Source organism: Arachis hypogaea, chromosome 1 (assembly GCF_003086295.3).
Source record: "Arachis hypogaea cultivar Tifrunner chromosome 1, arahy.Tifrunner.gnm2.J5K5, whole genome shotgun sequence".
Taxonomy (NCBI): domain Eukaryota; kingdom Viridiplantae; phylum Streptophyta; class Magnoliopsida; order Fabales; family Fabaceae; genus Arachis; species Arachis hypogaea.
Genome location: NC_092036.1, coordinates 20,007,994 through 20,016,056, shown reverse-complemented (window position 1 = coordinate 20,016,056; position 8,063 = coordinate 20,007,994). Strand labels below are relative to the sequence as shown.

Here is an 8,063-nt window from a genome sequence, read left to right as displayed (position 1 = left end):
TCAAATCCGAACAACTTTCTGCATAATGAACCGAACACGTACTCATAGTGAAATAATTGTATAGTACTGAGTGAACGAAACATAATCTATTATATAAAATCAAATTCGAATAGCTTTCTACATAATGAACCGAATGCAGTACTCATGGTGAAACAACTGTATAGTACCGAGTGAAAGAAACATAATCCATTATATAAAATCAAATTCAAACAGCTCTGCCTACAATTTACAAATTATCAATTCAATTTTATTCAATTCAGTACACCATCCATTCAATTCAATTCAAATTAGAAATTGAATTCCATTCAATTCGATTCAAAATTGAATAATCCAAACTTCGTCAGTTTGATTCTTTTCAGAATAATAATCCAAATCGCTCTCATTTAACTGATTTGAAGTTGAGTTATTCATTATTTTGATTCCAAAGTACATATTGAAGAAGAATAGGAAGAAGATAAATGCAACGTAACCAAATCGAAAGAAGAAAACGAGAAGATCGATGAACGCAACCAGAGAAGAACGACGAAGGCAATGCAGATCAATAAGGAAGAATGCAAGCAGAGAAGAGGAGGAGGTTTATGTTGCATCTGAAGGTTTACGTTGAGCAAACCTTTAGGTTGCAACACGTTATATGTAGCGCGTGTACGACAAACGAGTGAGGGAAAGAGGGGAGCGCGTCTAACCAATATTACTTGGATAACTTGGATGCATTTTTTACATGGATGTAGAGCATTATTATTTTCGAAAATATTCTATTTTTCTTTCCCCTCTATATTTTTGGAAATTCATTTTAAATTAAGAGACATCTTTCTTTTCTTTTCTCTTCTTCTAATGCTCTCACAAGGACCTCTATACTCTGACATAGAGACTCCTTTCTCTTTCTCTTCTTGGTTTCTTTCTTCTTGTTTATGAACAGGAGTAGGGATAAAGAACATCTCTTTGATCCGGATCCTGAACCTAAAAGGACTCTAAGAAGGCGTCTGCAATAAGCTCAGGCTAGCAGAGCCATAAAGAATTTGGAGCTCTAGAACAAGAAGCTGAAGATACAACAATGGCAGCTAACCCAGATAATAAGGGTGACACAAGAAAGGTCCTAAGATCTTACACTGCACCCAATTCTGATTTCTATGGGTGCAGCATCTCCATTCCTGCCATTGGTGCAAACAACTTTGAGTTGAAACCTCAACTGGTCATTCTAGTACAACAGAACTGCCAATTTCATGGATTTCCACAGGAAGATCCAAAAAAATTCATATCTGACTTCCTGCAGATATGTGACACTGTCAAGACTAATGGAGTAACACCAAAAGTCTACAAGCTCATGCTCTTTCCATTTGCTGTAAGAGACAAAGCAAGGCTATAGTTGGATTCTCATCCTAAAGAAAGGCTAGATACATGGGAGAAGGTAGTTAATGGATTTTTGACCAAGTTTTTTCCACCTCAAAAGCTGAGCAAGCTCAGGGTGGAAGTACAAACCTTCAGACAGGAAGAGGGTGAATCCCTCTATGAAACTTGGGAAAGATACAAGCAACTGATTAGGAGATGTCCTCCTGGCATGATTTCAGATTGGACCATGCTAGACATCTTCTATGACGGCCTATCTGAGGCATCCAATATGTCATTAGACCACTCTGCAGGTGGATCCCTCCACTTCAAGAAGACGCTTGAAGAGGCATAGGAGCTTATTGATATGGTTGCCAACAACCAGTATATGTACACTTCTGAGAGGAACACTGTGAACAATGGGGTAGCTCAGAAGAGAGGTGTCTTAGACGTGGACATATTAGACGCCATCTAGGCTCAAAATAAGCTCATATCTCAACAAATCAATATGATCTCTCAATACTTGAGAGTGGAACACAGAGCTTAGATGCTTATTGTCCAGAAATAGCGTATGAATTAGACGCTAGTGACAACACCTGGACCACAATGGAGGAGGTGAACTATATGAAAAACTCCTCCAGAAACTCCAATAATAATTCTTATTCGAATACTTTCAATCAGGGATGGAGGAATCACCCTAATTTTGGGTAGAAAGATCAACAGAAGCCTCAACAAGGCTTCAATACTAATCTTGGTAGAATGAACCAGAACAAGTTCAACAATAGACCATTCCAACCCTTTTAGCAATAGACAGAGACCCCCGCACAGAGCCTCTCTGACCTTGCTACTATAGTCTCTAACCTCTCCGAGACCACTCATAGTTTCATGACTGAAACTAGGTCTTTCATTCAGAACTTAGAGATAGAGGTTGGTCAACTGAGCAAGAGGATCCCAGAGATCCCTTCCAACACTCTTCCAAGCAATACAAAGGTAAATCCAAGGGAAGAGTGCAAGGCCCTCATGGTGGAGGTTTTGACCGAACCCAAAGAGGAGTCTACTATTAAAGAGCTCAAGAAAATCAGAGCTCATAAGGAGCTTGATAATGTCACCCTGCACGCCCCTTTGCTGGGAGAGGAACTTGAAGAATACACCTCTTCTGAAGAAGATGAGGAGTCCAAGAAAGAGCAAATTGCTCGATTCCTGGAAATCCTCAAGAAGCTAAAGGCCAACTCTTTTCATACAGAGGCATTGGAGGAGGAAGATGAGCCTGTGGTACTGGCTAAGGAGCACAGTGCCTTGGTCCAAAAGAAGCTCCCTCAAAAGCTGCTGGATCCTGAAAGCTTCCTGATTTCCTGTACTATAGGGACCATCACCTTTGAGAAGGGACTATGTGACCTTGGCTCAAGCATCAATCTGATGCCTTTATTTGTAATGAAAAGGCTAGGAATTCTAGAGGTGCAGCATGCCAAGATCTCATTGGAGATGGTAGATGATGAGCGGATAATTTATACGCTTTTTGGCATTGTTTTTAGTATGTTTTCAGTATGATCTAGTTAGTTTTTAGTATATTTTTATTAGTTTTTAGTTAAAATTCATTTTTCTGGACTTTACTATGATTTTGTGTGTTTTTCTGTGATTTCAGGTATTTTCTGGCTGAAATTGAGGGTCCTGAGCAAAAATCTGATTCAGAGACTGAAAAGGACTGCAGATGCTGTTGGATTCTGACCTCCCTGCACTCGAAGTGGATTTTCTGGAGCTACAGAAGCCCAATTGGCGCGCTCTCAACGGCATTGGAAAGTAGACATCCTGGGCTTTCCAGAAATATATGATAGTCCATACTTTGCCCAAGATTTGATGGCCCAAACCGGCGTGGCAAATCAGCCTCAGAAATTCCAGCGTTTAACGCTGGAACTGGCATAAAACTTGGAGTTAAACGCCCAAACTGGCATAAAAGCTGGCGTTTAACTCCAGAAAAGGTCTCTACACGAAAATGCTTCATTGCTCAGCCCAAGCACACACCAAGTGGACCCAGAAGTGGATTTTTACGTCATTTACTCATTTCTGTATACCCTAGGTTACTAGTTTACTATTAATAGGATCTTTTGACATTGTATCTGTACCTCATGACACTTTACACGTTTCTTTGTGTACCTTCCACAGCATGAGTCTCTAAACCCCATGGTTGGGGGTGAGGAGCTCTGCTGTGTCTTGATGGATTAATGCAATTACTACTGTTTCTCATTCAATCATGCTTGCTTCCATTCTAAGATACTACTTGTTCTTAAATCGGATGAATGTGATGATCCGTGACAATCATCATCATTCTCAACTATGAACGTGTGCCTGACAACCACCTCCATTCTATCTTAGATTAAGTAGATATCTCTTGGATTCTTTGACCGGAATCTTCGTGGTATAAGCTAGAACTGATGGCGGCATTCAAGAGAATCCGGAAGGTCTAAACCTTGTCTGTGGTATTCTGAGTAGGATTCAATGATTGAATGACTGTGACGAGCTTCAAACTCCTGAAGGCGGGGCGTTAGTGACAGACGCAAAAGAATCACTGGATTCTATTCCGGCCTGATTGAGAACCGACAGATGGATAGCCGTGCCGTGACAGGGTGCGTTGAACATTTCCACTGAGAGGATGGGAGGTAGCCACTGACAACGGTGAAACCCTTGCATACAGCTTGCCATGGAAGGAGCCTTGCGTGCTTGAAGAAGAAGACAGTAGGAAAGCAGAGATTCAGAAGATGGAGCATCTCCAAAACCCCAACCTATTCTCTATTACTGCAAAACAAGTACTTATTTCATGTTCTTTTTCTTTTCACAATCAATCCTGATAATTTCTGATATCCTGACTAAGATTTACAAGATAACCATAGCTTGCTTCAAGCCGACAATCTCCGTGGGATCGACCCTTACTCGCGTAAGGTATTACTTGGACGACCCAGTGCACTTGCTGGTTAGTTGTGCGGGATTGCAAAAGTGTGATTGCAATTTCGTGCACCAAGTTTTTGGCGCCGTTGCCGGGGATTGTTCGAGTTTGGACAACTGACGGTTTATCTTGTTGCTTAGATTAGGACTGTTTTATTTTTGTTGGTTTAGAGTCTTTTAGTTGAGTCTAGTTTCATATTTTAAGTTTGGTGTCAATTGCATGCTTTTGTTTTTCTTTTAATTTTCGATTTTGCATGTCTTTAGTCCCTTTTTGATCCGTAAAAATTCTAAGTTTGGTGTCCTCTTTGTGTTTTTCCCTTAAAATTTTCGAAAAATTAGTGTTTGATTTTCTAAAAATTTTAAGTTTGGTGTCATTTTGTTGTTTTTCTCTTTCCTCATTTCAAAAATCAAATCTTTTTCATAAAAATTTTTCAATCATATCTTTCTAATTGCTAATCTCAGAATCTTTTTAATTAACTAATTGATTCAGTTTTCAATTTGTTTTGATCTTATTTTCTTTTCATTTTCGAATTTTTATTTTTTATTATTTTATTTTCCTTTTGTTTTTATTTTATTTTATTTTTTGGTTAATTCAAAAAAAAAAAACAAAATTTATCTATTTGCAATCCATATCATTTCCCTTTATCCATTATGGACCTAAGTGGGATTGATCAGTCCAGAAGGACTCTGGGGTCATATGCTAACCCCATTACAGCTGCATATGGGAGTAGCATCTGTACACCTCCCATCAAAGCAAGCAGCTTTGAGCTAAACCCTCAACTCATTATCATAGTGCAGCAAAATTGCCAGTATTCCGGTCTTCCTCAGGAAGAGCCTACTGAGTTTCTGGCACAGTTCTTACAAATTGCTGACACAGTACATGATAAAGAGGTAGATCAGGATGTCTACAGACTGTTATTGTTTCCATTTGCTGTAAAAGATCAAGCTAAGAGGTGGTTGAATAACCAACCCACAGCAAGCATAAGGACATGGAAACAGTTATCAGACAAATTCCTGAATCACTTTTACCCTCCAAAGAGGATGACACAGCTAAGGCTGGACATCCAAGGCTTTAAACAAGAGGATAATGAATCCCTTTATAATGCCTGGGAGAGGTATAGAGGTATGCTAAGAAAATGCCCCTCTGAAATGTTTTCAGAGTGGGTACAGTTAGACATCTTCTACTATGGGCTTACAGAAAAAGCTCAGATGTCTTTAGACCACTCGGCTGGTGGATCTATACACATGAGGAAGACAATTGAAGAAGCTCAAGAGCTTATAGACACTGTTGCTAGAAACCAATATTTGTACTCTAGCAATGAGTTCTCTCCAAAAGAGGAAGTCATGGCACTAGCCACTGATCCTAATCCTCAAGAACAGATAATTGAGCTTAATCAACAATTGCTCCTGATGACAGAACAGTTAGCAGAATTTAAAGAGATGCTCCATGAAACTAAAGTTGCTAACAAGAACATGGAACTGCAGTTGAATCAAGCTAAATAGCAAATATCTAAACAAATAACAGAGGAATTCCAAGCAGTTCAACTGAGGAGTGGGAAGACACTGAATAACACTGCTCAAAAGAGCAGAAAGCCAAATAAGGAACAATTGACAGAGGATAACCAAACCACTGTTCAAAATCCCTCTGAGGACAGTAAGAGCCCAGAGAGGAACACTTTTGGCGTTCAAACGCCAGAAAAGGGGGGAAAGCTGGCGTTAAACGCCCATTCCCTGCCCAGTTCTGGCGTTCAAACGCCAGAAAAGGGGGAAAAGTTGGCGTTAAACGCCCATTTTCCACCCAATCCTGGCGTTCAGACGCCAAGGGAGGATCAGACACCTGAGAGTGCTGACAGTAATCCCTCTAACAAGGCTTCTTCAACCACTTCTGTAAGGAATAAACCTGCAGCATCTAAGGTTGAAGAATATAAAGCCAAGATGCCTTATCCTCAAAAACTCCGCCAAGCGGAACAGGATAAGCAATTTGCCCGCTTTGCAGACTATCTAAGTACTCTTGAAATAAAGATTCCGTTTGCAGAGGCACTTGAGCAAATACCTTCTTATGCTAAGTTCATGAAAGAAATCTTAAGTCATAAGAAGGATTGGAGAGAAACTGAAAAAGTGTTTCTCACTGAAGAATGCAGTTCAGTCATTCTAAAAAGCTTACCAGAAAAGCTTCAAGATCCAGGAAGCTTTATGATACCATGCACATTAGAAGGTGCTTGCACCAAGACAGCCCTGTGTGATCTTGGAGCAAGCATCAATCTAATACCTGCATCCACTATCAGAAAGCTTGGGTTGACTAGAGAAGTCAAACCAACCCGGATATGCCTCCAACTTGCTGATGGCTCCATTAAATATCCATCAGGCATAATAGAGGATATGATTGTCAAGGTTGGGCCATTCGCCTTTCCAACTGACTTTGTGGTGCTGGAAATGGAGGAGCACAAAAGTGCAACTCTCATTCTAGGAAGACCTTTCCTAGCAACTGGACGAACTCTCATTGATGTACAGAGAGGGGAAGTTACCCAGAGAGTCAATGAGGATGAGTTCAAGTTGAATGCTGTGAAAGCTATGCAGCATCCAAACACACCAAATGACTGCATGGGCGCTGACATTATTGACTCTCTGGTAGAAGAGATCAATATGACTGAAAGCCTAGAATCAGAGCTTGAGGACATCTTCAAAGATGCTCAACCTGATCAAGAAGAATCAGTGGAAACAAAGGAATTTTCGAAAATTCCTCAGGAGGGGGATAAGCCTCCCAAACCTGAACTCAAACCACTACCACCATCCCTGAAGTATGCGTTTCTGGGAGAGGGTGACACTTTTCCAGTGATTATAAGCTCTGCTTTAAATCCACAGGAAGAGGAAGCACTGATTCAAGTGCTAAGGACACACAAGACAGCTCTTGGGTGGTCCATAAGTGATCTCAAGGGCATTAGCCCAGCTAGATGCATGCACAAGATCCTGTTGGAGGATAATACCAAACCAGTGGTCCAACCACAAAGGAGGCTAAATCCAGCCATGAAGGAGGTGGTGCAGAAAGAGGTCACTAAATTACTAGAGGCTGGGATTATTTATCCTATTTCTGATAGCCCCTGGGTGAGCCCTGTCCAAGTTGTCCCCAAAAAGGGAGGCATGACAGTGGTTCATAATGAAAAAAATGAACTGGTTCCTACAAGAACAGTCACAGGGTGGCGTATGTGTATTGACTACAGAAGGTTCAATACAGCCACCAGAAAGGATCATTTTCCTTTACCATTCATAGACCAAATGCTAGAAAGACTAGCTGGTCATGATTATTACTGCTTTTTGGATGGCTATTCAGGCTACAACCAAATTGCAGTAGATCCTCAGGACCAAGAGAAAACAGCATTTACTTGCCCTTCTGGGGTGTTTGCCTACAGGAGGATGCCTTTTGGTCTGTGCAATGCACCTGCAACCTTTCAGAGGTGCATGCTCTCTATCTTCTCAGATATGGTAGAGAAATTTCTGGAAGTCTTCATGGACGACTTCTCAGTATATGGAGACTCATTCAGCTCCTGTCTTAATCACCTAGCACTTGTCCTGAAAAGGTGCCAAGAGACTAACCTGGTTTTAAACTGGGAGAAATGTCACTTTATGGTGACTGAGGGAATTGTCCTTGGGCACAAAATTTCAAGCAGGGGAATAGAGGTGGATAAGGCAAAGGTAGAGGTAATTGAAAAATTACCACCACCTGCCAATGTTAAGGCAATCAGAAGCTTTCTGGGGCATGCAGGATTCTACAGAAGGTTCATAAAGGATTTTTCAAAAATTGCAAA

General features: G+C 40.7%; 1 non-coding gene across 1 annotated transcript; it reads right to left on the bottom strand.

Annotated features, from left to right (window-relative positions):
* Positions 1-1,453: 1,453 nt before the first annotated feature.
* Positions 1,454-1,557, bottom strand: LOC112712637 (small nucleolar RNA R71). Its single transcript, XR_003157861.1, has one exon. It is a non-coding gene; the product is annotated as a small nucleolar RNA R71 (small nucleolar RNA).
* Positions 1,558-8,063: the final 6,506 nt, after the last annotated feature.